The sequence below is a fragment of the Tenrec ecaudatus genome, chromosome 4 (assembly GCF_050624435.1).
Source record: "Tenrec ecaudatus isolate mTenEca1 chromosome 4, mTenEca1.hap1, whole genome shotgun sequence".
Lineage (NCBI taxonomy): Eukaryota > Metazoa > Chordata > Mammalia > Afrosoricida > Tenrecidae > Tenrec > Tenrec ecaudatus.
The window spans coordinates 161,193,217-161,204,565 of record NC_134533.1 but is presented as its reverse complement, the minus strand read 5'-3'; positions in this window follow the sequence as shown (position 1 = coordinate 161,204,565).

Sequence of the window (11,349 nt, the reverse complement as noted above, 5' to 3'; positions counted from 1 at the left end):
AAATGCATTAAATTTGTAAAGATTTTTTGTAATATTCATATTTTCACTATATTTAGTCTACATATCCAGGAGTAAAAGAACCCTGGTGGCATACTAGTCTTAAGTTGGGCTGCGTTCCACAGGTCAAGAGTTTGGAACCACCAGCTGCCCCTCTGGAGAGAGATGTGGCTTTCTACTCTCAGAAAGAGTGGCTGTCTCAAAAGTGAATTCGAAACTTGGCCTATAGCACCGCTATGAGTGGGCATAGACTCGACACTGAATTTTTTGCCTTCTGTTTTTAGTCCAGAGCATGGTGGATTGTTCCATTTATGCACATCTCTTGGGTTTCTTGTAGGAATGTTTTGCAGTTTTCCTAGTACAAGTTCTTTGTGTCTCTAGTAAGATTTATTCCTAAATATTTTATCTTTTACATAGTTCTTATTGTTCTTTTAATATGCTTTCATGTTCTGTAATATGCAGTAATCTAACTGGTTTCTCGAGGTTGATCGTGAGACGTGGCATTATTGCTCTCAGATTTTTCATTCCTAGCCTAGTAAGCCATGTGATTTTCCATTTGCATATTAGACCATCTCATCTCACAACTGGCTAGATTCTTTCTCTTTATGAGTGACATTTAATTTTTGAGGACATCTAATTTTCCTAGGTTCATAATTTGTATGTTATATATTCTTATTATTAACTGATGTTTGCAACTGTTCCTTCTTATTTTGAGTTGTGCCACAAAGCACCAAAAAATTATGAAGTTGCACTTCAAGTAAAGTTGACATCTCAGTCATATTAACAAATGCTATCTAATTGTATGACATTTCTTTTTCCATTATATATCCAGTTTACAATATATTCTGTGAATATTTATTGATTCAATAGTCTCTGCATTCATGCATGAGCTATCTCATACATGTATCATAGTTCGCTGCAGTAGTTAGCAGTATCACTCTTTTATTATGTATCATAATTAGTAAGTAAACAACTTCAACTGCATCATCTCTTTATAATGTACTATAATTAGTCATTTAAAAAACAAACACACAAATCCCAAGTGTTACTAAATAAATTGCTTCAGAATATTTGTGCGGCAATAATTTATTACAGAAATAAATAGCACAAAGCCTTATTATGGTTTTGAACACCAACTTTTAGGTAAGAAGCTGATCACAAATCACATTAATGACATAGACTCTGAAAATATAAATTAGTTATGTAGAAAATACTATTAAATATGAGGTGCAGGGTGGGGAAACAAAAAAGGAGGGAAAGACGAAGGCAGTAGGGGGAACAGGGCACAGGGAGGGTACTGTTGATATCTCCACAGAAAAGGGAGAGTGGGACCAGAACTCAACCTGATGTGTAAGTGTTGAGGGCAACTACCTACATGAAGCAGTGAGCTACCTGGGAGGTGGGTAGGATCAGCCTCGATCCCAGCTATGTCGAACCCACTCCCCAGAAGAATGCACTACAGAGTACAGCACTGAAGATACAGCCCAGGGAGAGTCCCAGACCTCCGGGGAGGACTCATAGGAGCAAAGTAAGAGGGAAAAAGAGAGAAAGTGAGAGAATGAGAGTGGACAGCATCCTGACTGAGCACAATGAACAGTTCTGTAATTTCTATTCTTCTCAAGACTATCCATAGTTCGTTATGACCCACACAATTAATTCCTTTGTATAGTAAATAAAACACAAGTAAATGTGTTTTGAGATAAGATCCATTTGATGCCAATAATACCCCCTTGGCCTACATGCTCTTTGACTCTGGCCTAAAATTTAGCTCCTTATCGATGCTGAAAGAACCTCAGTACAATTTTACTTGTGTGTGGTATTAATTATATTGTTCAATAATTTTCACATTCTGTAGGGGTCCCCCTTCTTTGGCGTGAGAAAAATATGTATTTTCCAGTTGATAGGTCAGGTAATTGTCTTCTAATTTTCTTGGCCTAGATAGAGGAGTGCTTTGGTGCTTCATCAGTATGTTGAAACATTTCAGTTGGTATTCTGAAAGTTCCTGGAGGTGTATTTTTCAGTATTGCATTCAGTATTGCTTGGACTACTTTCTTAACTACTGTTGTTTCTTGATCATATGCTATTTTTTAGATGATTAAATATCATTTAGTTCTTTTTTATATAGTAAGTCTAAGAGTTCCTTCCATCTTTTTTTTTTTTTGCCTTCCATCTTTTTTGATGTTTCCTGCATAGTTCAATATCTGGCGCAATCTTTAGTATGACAACTTAATGGTTGAATTTTTTTCTTTCAGAACTTTCAGCTATATATAAGCTGAATGCTTCCTTCCAGGTTCATGTTCTAACTCCAGATCTCTTTCTTTGGCCACTTTTTTACAATACTGTAACTTCTCAAGCTTCCCTAAGAAAGTTGCCATTCAGCTCTCTTTTTTTATCATTTCTTTCTTTTATTTTAGATAGTTAAGAATAAATTTCAGAGTCTTTTCTGATACTCATTTTAATTGTTTATGTATTTCCTATCTTTTAAATAGACTCTAGCTTTATTTGTGTATGCTGTTCTTACTATCATCACCCAACTCCTTCGGTCTTCTGCTATGGTGTTCGGTGAGTCATATCTATTCTTGCTCTCGAAACTCAGATGAAATATAATCATATGTATATTTTCGCTCATGTTAACTTGTTTTATTCTCTTGAACGTCATCCCGAACTTACATTGAGCAATTTCTAGTCTGTTCTGCAGTCCATAATTGTACTAATTTGGGTTGATGATACTGAACTTCATCTTTATCACTTTCCATAATGTAATCAATTAGATTTATGTGTAATCCATCTTGAGAAGTCCATGTGTAAAGTAATCATTTATGTTATTGGGGGGAAAACGTATTTGCAGTGAAGAAGCCACTAGTCTAACAGATAGCCTTCAGAAGAATGGGAATTACAGGAACTTTTACATGGATCAAGAAGCACTTCTGCTAATAGAACAGGGGAATATTGCTTGGTTGAAAATCAGAAAAGAAATGCATCAAAGTTGTATTCTTTCAACATATCTATTCAACCTCTATACAAAGTGAATAATCAAATAAACTGGATTAGAGAGGGGTCTAGGTAGAATTACCCACCTGGTGTTCCTGCTGACAGAACAGAAAATTAAGAGGTAAGTAGACCAAGACTGGGAGGCTGGATGCTAAAAATAGAATCAGTGTACTAGAGTCTGGCTCAGGCCTCACCCTTTGATTTTCACCCATGAAGTGATTCTAGAATGCACTGAAACACTGAGTTCATTGCATCTGGCAGCAGGTTAATCTAACTCTGCACCAGGTTTAGAAGGGAGGTGCCTGCGACCTGTCCTCTGCTCTAGACCCTCAACAAGCAACAATTTCCCCAGATTGCTCTCTAAACATCATAATCCCACATTCACAGTGAGCCTCCAATACATAGCCAGAAGATCCTAAAACAGAGTTTCGACCACTGCTAGTCACCCTGTGCTTGCACTCTAAGGGTTAGCAACACCTCTCCCCAGCCAGAAATGGAGGGTCACCACCTCCCTGCTTCTCCCCAGCTCCATGCCTGTCAGCAGGGATATGTTAGATAGTTCCACAATAATTTGCAGCCATCAAAGAGCTGCTGGGTATTTACCACTGTCAGGATGCAGTTCCACAGAGCACAATTGGATAAGCAAGGGAAAATTCAGTTCCAGCCAGGCACCTAAAACCTATGCTAAAATAATCCCCCTCTCCTAGGGCCAGCATGGCACAGGCCCGATAACATGGCACCCCACAAGCCCAAAATAAAAAAGGGAGGGAAATGTTTCTAGGTAAAAACACTTTCAATTCCAGGATGAGGTCCTTTGTGTAAATGTGAATGTAACCCTGAAGAATTCTGTCCTTTAGCATACAGTAGCATAACAATTTAGCCAGAGATAATCTCCAGAGCATAGCCTAAGGGGTTTTAGCATAGCAAAATGGGGAAGGCCAACAAACTCTACTCTTTGAAAAGCTGCAATTTGCTACCTGATGGCCCATCCAAGACCCTCAGCCAAGCTACAAGCCTTCCCCAACTCGGCCCAGGAGCATACCTATAGTCTCCAGCCTCACCCCAGACTCTGAGGATTCTCACCAACTACTGAGTCACCATAGCACACTTCCTACAAAGCAGTCCAACCCAACACCATAGTAGGCCACAGGCAAACTCTGAAAACACTCTTACCAGTCATACAGGGAAAGAGCCCAGGGCCCCTTGGTTTCTCAGAAATATGACAAGCAGCTCTCCCCAAAACGCAAACAGTACCATACCGCAACAGCCCTAAGAGGAAATTAAGGACAAAAACCCAACAGTGGAGATAACGGCTCTCATAGAAGAGTCAGATGTGAATCTGTAACAAAAAGAAATCTTCATAAGGCTTCTCAAAGTAATACAGGAGGGAAGCAACACAGACTAAGGAAAAAATGATAGGGGAAATAAAGTGCACAACAGAGGAGATAAACTACAAAAGCTTATGGAGGAGGAAACAAATGCAAAACATAGGACCACGGATCTCACAAACAGACTAAAAGAGGCAGAATATTGTACCAGTGACCTCGAGGACAATCAGGCAGACTTCAAAAAAAATGGGAAAAACAGTCAAACAAGATAATCAGAAAGGCAGAAGAAAACCTGTGGTCAATGATAGATGCTTTTAAGAGAAACTACACTCAAATAATTGGTCTTCTGGAACAAGGCACACCAAAGAAGTCAACAGCTAAATTAGTGAGGGAATTTCTAGAAGTAAACTTCCCTACCTTAATGAACGAGGATCAGACACTCATATAGGAAGCAGACAGGATACCAATTAGTCTAAACCCCAGGAAGACCACATCAAGGCATATAATAGTGATATTAACCAATTTTGAGGAAAAAGAGAAAATTTTAAGAGGAGCAAGAGAAAATGAGGTGGTCACATACAATGGTGCTAGACCTATCAACAGAAACCCTGAAGAGGAGGAGAGATTGGAGTAACATCTTCCAAAAGCTGAAACAAAAAAACAAAAATGCCTGCCCAGGAATCCTCTATCCTGCTAAAATCCCTATTAAGATAGGCGGCAAGGTAAGAGTCTTCCAGGATTAGGAAAAACTCAAACAATATTCCATAAGACTCTCATCCTGCCAACTCACTATGGTTAGAAGACCAACATTCAACAAGTACAAGCAGGAAACCACCATATAGCCCCACTCCACCCAGAAGTCAATGTGCCAATAACAATTACTAAGACAACATGGCCTCCGAGGGAAAAGAAGACCACAATGAAGCCCCACACACGAACACTGCACAATTATATGAAGGAAGATGGGAAAACACCCAACACAAAGGTAAAATATGGCAGTAATGAATCCACAGATCATGATAATAACTCTGAATGTCAATAGTCTCAATTCATATAATAAAATAGAAAGGCTAGCATATTGCTCCAAAAACATAACCCTACATCTGTTGCCTAAGAATAAAAGGCTGGTGGGAAAAAATAGCCTAAGAATAAAAAGCTGTTGGAAAGTATACCAGGCAAATGGCAACTTAAAAAGAAATAGGGGTTGCAATCCTAATCTCCAACAACATTGACCTCAAGGTGCAATCCATAAAAAAAAGGAGGGACACTATATAATGCTCAAAGGATCAATAAACCTGGAAATAGTGAGCATAATAAATATATACCCATCTACCAAGTGACCTGTGAAATTTGTCTAACTATTCAAAAGATTAAAAAGAAATACAGAACCAATGATCATATAAAGTGATTTTAACACTACTGCCAGAGAAAACTAGATCACTGGGAAAGAAGTTCAGCAAGGAGGTTACAGAGATAAGTATGAAATTAGGCAACTGGACTTATTAGACATTTATAGAGCCTTCCATCCCAATGCAAAAAAAATTTTTCACAGTCTTTTTGAGTGCAAATGAAAATATATATATATATATATATATATATATATAATAAATATATTCAAAAATAGACCACATGTGGGGGCATAAGTCAAGATTGAGTAAATTCAAACACATAGAGATTTCTCAGCCATCCATCATGATCACCATGCCATAAAGTTGAAGATCAATAAAAGGATGAGCAGAAAAACAAGGGCAATCAATTGGAGAATGAATAATTATCTCTGTGACATGAATGTGTACTGGCCCAGACTAGAGAGGAGGTTAGGAATTTTCTACAAACTAAGGAGAGTGAGAATACAATGTAACAAAATATATAGGATACTGCAAAAGCAGTTATCAGAGGTAGATTGATAGCAATAAGTGCATTAAAAAGGAAGAGCGACTTATGACTGATATGCTATCATAAAATCTCTAGCAACTAGAACAGAATCAACAGAACAGCCCCTTCAATAGCAAAAGAAAAGAAGTAATAATAATCAGGACAGAGTTCAACCATTTGGAAGACAAAAATCTGTCTCTTTGAAAGGATCTACAGCATCTACAGACCCCTGGCAAATCTAATGTAGGAAGAGAAGTGTAAAACATCAATAGCCAGGATGAGGGATGAAACAGGGGAAATCACAATAGACCCCAATGAGTTTAAAATGATAATCGCAACATTATATGAAAGTCTGTATTCCTCTGAATTCAACAATATGCAACACGTTGACAAACTAGGAAAAAGAATCCTTCCTAGATTATCCCAGATAGAGATCAAGAGCCTTAACTGATCCATAACAAAAGAAGAAATAGATATGGATATCAAGAAACTACCAACCAAAAAAGCACCTGGGCTACATGGCTTCACAGGAGAATTCTACCAAGCATTCAGGGAAGAGCTAACACGGATCTTCCACAAACTATTCCAGGGCATAGAAAAGGATGGCAAACTCCCAACCTCATTATATGAAGTCAGTATAACTTTGATACCCAGACAGGGCAAGCATCCCACAGGAATAGAGAACTGCAGAGTGATATCTATAATGAACATAGATGTAAAAATCCTTAAAATATTGGCCAATAGAATTCAAAACTATATAAAACATATTCTCCACTATGATCAGGTACGATTCATCCCAGGGATACAGGAATGTTATAACATTTGAAAATTATCAATATTATATACCACACTGAGAAGAAAATGTATAAAATCACATAATAATACCAATAGACAGCAAAAAGCATTTGATAACATCCAACACCCATTCTTAATTAAGACACTCAAGAAGATAGGAATGAAAGGAAAAATCCTTAAGTTAATGCAAGCTATCAATGAAAAGCAAACAGCCAACATCATAGTCAATGGGAAAAAGATGAAAACAATCCCAATGAAAAATGGGACCAGACAAGGATGCCTCTTGTCCCCACTCTATTCAATATTGTATTGGAGGTGCTAGCAAACAACATAAGACATTAAAGGTATCCAACTGGGGGAGGAGGAGGTGAAATGATGGATATTTTCAGACAACATGATTCTATTCATTGAAAATCCCCAACAGGAATACTGACAACGATGGAAGAATATGAAAGAGTGGCAGGATATAAGATCAATAAACAGAAGTTTATGGGGTTGCAATATACATCAGACAAGACCATGGAAGAGGAGATTAGTAACCCTGAACTATGAGGACCATCAACGACGGAATTGGGAAAAATCTAAGGACCGTTGCTCAGAGAATACAGGGGCAAACTGCAATTGGGAAGGGTACACACAGGTGAACCTGATATTAACAAGTGGGTTATACTAAGGATATAAACCCTCTGTGCATTGAAAGACTTCAGCAAAAGGGTAGCAAGAGAACGCACAGACTGGGAGAGCATTTTTAGAAACGACACAACAGACAAAGGGCTCATTACTAAAATATAACACCCTCCTAGCCTGCAAAAAGAAGAAAACAGTTAACCCCCTGAGGAATAGGACAACAGATCTGAATAGAAGTTTCACAGAGAAAGAGACCGAAATGGTCAATAAACATGTGAGAAAATGCTCTCAATAATTAGATATCAGAGAAATGCAAATCAAGACAACCAGGCAATATCAGCTAACACCTTTGAGGATAGTCCAAATCAGAGAGGTGCAAATGTTGGAGGGGATATGGCGAGATAGTAACTCTCCTCCATTGCTGGTGGTCTTGTAGATATTCACAGCATCTGTGGAAAGTGATCTGGTGGTATTTAAAGCAAATGGAAATTGAGCTACCTTATGACCCAGCTATCCCTCTACTGGGCACATACCCAGAAGATGTAAGAAATAAACCACAACCAATCATCTGCTCTCCCATGTTTTTTGTGGCATAATTCACAATCACAAAGAATTGGTAACAGCCTAAATTTCCATTAATAGATGAGTGGGTTAGTAAACTCTGGCACATACAAACAATGGAGTAGTACACATCACTAAAAAGCCCTGATGATCACATGAAACACCTCATTTCATGGGAAGAGTTGGAGGAAATTGTGCTAAAGTGAAGTTAGTCAATCACAGAAGGACAAGTACACCATGTGTCCCCTGAGGTAAATACAGTCAGCCAAATAGGTCAAGAAGAAAAGTCACTTATCTCACACTATACAGGTTGAGGTACAGGGAGTCGAATGGAGGTCAGACCAAGCCCATGGAGATACATGCTAATTCTATCCTAAGGAAGGGGAAAAGTGTGGAGGTGGAGGAAAAAAGGATGGGGGAGCGGGGAGAACTGATGGCACAGGGGAAGCAGAGCACTAAGCCACCCATAAGGAGAGCATTGCTTATATCTCCAAAGAATTGGGAGTGTGCATGCAGATCCTACCACGGGCACCAAACCTTGAGGGCAGCATAGCCACGTGGAAAAGTTCATGAAAAGGTTGAGCTATTGGATCGGCCCCATCAGAGCCAAACTGACCCCCTGCCTAGACGTATGCGCTACAGAGGACAACCCTAAACCTACTGGTTGGGGAGAGGGGATGGCATTCCACACCCACATGGTAGCAAACCAATAAGGAGGAAGAGAGAGGGACGGTCTAGACCAGGGGTTCTCAAAAACGGTCCGCAGGCCAAATGCGGCCCGCTGACATTTATCTGGCCTGCCAGGTGTTTTTGCCCAGTTTTGTTTTTTTACTTAAAGATAAGATGTGTGCAATGTGCATAGGAATTTGTTCATAGTTTTGTTTTTAGTTTTTTAACTATAGTCTGACCGTCCAACAGGACTGAGGGACAGTCAACTGGCCCCCTGTTTAAAAAGTTTGTGAACCCCTGGTCTAGACCCTATACTCACACACCAAGCTTGGAGGACAATGTCCCTGCATCAAGCTACTAAGGCAAGAGAGGACTGTAGGGCCGACAGCAACTCAAAACACATTGACTCCCCACTGGAACATACCCTGACAGAGGACAATACTAGGGACAGTTGGCAGGAAATTAGTCTAGTCTGAACACCCCAGCAGTAGGGCAAACCGAGATGGGAACATAACAGAACAGCAATAGGAGCAAAGAAAAGACACAAGACCTCAGAAGAGTCCCCCCCAATAGGCTTCAAATTAGGTGGGGCAGCTCCCAGAAATCCCCAGGATCAGTGGAGAGACAGTCATAAAGGACAGTCATGGGATTAAGTATTTTTCCCCTTTTTCTTTTTTAAATCTTTTGGGTTTTCTACTTTTTGGTTTGGTCTGTTATTGTTGGATTGCTTACTTATATAAGATAGGCAAAGGAAGCAAGCTCCAGGAGGAAGCAACAGGACTAATGATCCCAGGGGAACTGGCGAGAAAGAAGTGGGGGAAGGGAGCAGTAAGCAAATAATGCATTAGACAGGGAACAACTAGGGAATTAAAATCAATAACAAAGATGTAGAGATCCTTAGGATGTTGGAGCAACAGCAATCTAGCTGAGAGAAATTACCAAGAGGCTCAAGTAGGGAAAGCATAATGGTGGGGCAGGAGAAAGATGAAAGGAAACAGAAGAATGATCTAGGAAGCAAAGCTATGGATAGAGGTATAAGCATCAGTGTGTACCTATATTAATACATTAATTCATAAAAATAAAAGCATTGGCCCATGTACACATATTTAATATGGCAATATAATTGAGGTTGTGGATAGACTTTGGACCTCTGATCATGCCCTCCCTCAATGCAAGAACACTTTGTTCTAACAACCTAAAATTCTGTGATGCTCACCATCCCAACATCATTGCTGAAGACAAAATAGGTACATAAGTAAATATGGTGAAGAAAGCATATGGTTGCAGGACTGGATAGGGCAGAGGTTGTACACTGGTGCATATGGGAGCTGGAGGCACAGAGAATCCAGGTTGGATGATATTGTAGGACCAGGGCTGTGAGGGGCGATGCTGGGAGAGTGGAGGGTGAGTGGGTTGGAAAGGGGGAGCTGATTACAAGGATCCACATGTGACCTCCTCCCTGGGAGATGGACAGCAGAGAAGGGGGGAAGGGAGACTCCAGATAGGGCAAGATATGACAAAATAACAATCTATAAATTATCAACGGCTCATGAGGTAGGAGGGGGCGGGGAGGGAGGGAAAAAAAAAGAGGACCTGATGCAAAGGGCTTAAGTGGAGAGCAAATGCTTTGAAAATGATTAGGGCAAAGAATGTACAGATGTGCTTTATACAATTGATGTATGTATATGTATGGATTATGATAAGAGTTGTATGAGCCCCTAATAAAATGTTTAAAAAGAAAGCAGATGGTATCCGGCTATCAAAAAATATAGTGCTTGGGGTCTTAAAGACTTGAAGTTAAGCAAGTGGCCATCAAGTATATAAACAATAAGCCCACAGGGAAGAAGTCCACCAACCTGCACAATCATGAGGTGTATCTGGGACCAGGTAGCAGGCATCAGAACACCCCAAACCAACCAACCAATCAACCAACCAACCATATTGTTGAAAACAAGACGGGTAGGAGAAGAGACCATAGCCCATCTGTAGACAATGGGCCATCCCCTCAGAGAGGGGTCACAGGGAAGGGACGAATCAATCAGGGTTCAGTTAAGCACCAATGAAACACACAATATTTCTCTGGTTCTTTGAGGCTTCCTCACCCCCCACTACCATGACCCCAGTACTGTCTATCATTGAGGCTATGCCAGATCATGTACACAGGTACAGCTGAGACACAAGAGCTCACGACATGCGGAATCCAGAAGCAGGAATGGGAGTGGCAGTAACAGGTGAGCAGGGAGAAGGTAGGGAGAGGAGGGGAGGAAGGAGGAACTGATCGTGATGATGAATGCATAACCGCACCCCTCTCCCCTCACTACCCCCTGCAGGGACAGGGGATGAACAACGGAAACCCAGGGGGCAGGGAGACAACAGTTGGTGTAAGATATGAAAATAATAATACTTTTTAATTTATGAAGGGGTCATGAGGGTGGTGGAGGGAGGGAGGGTGGGGGAAGAAGAGCTGACACCAAGAGATCAATAGAAACTAAAAGTCTAGAAAACA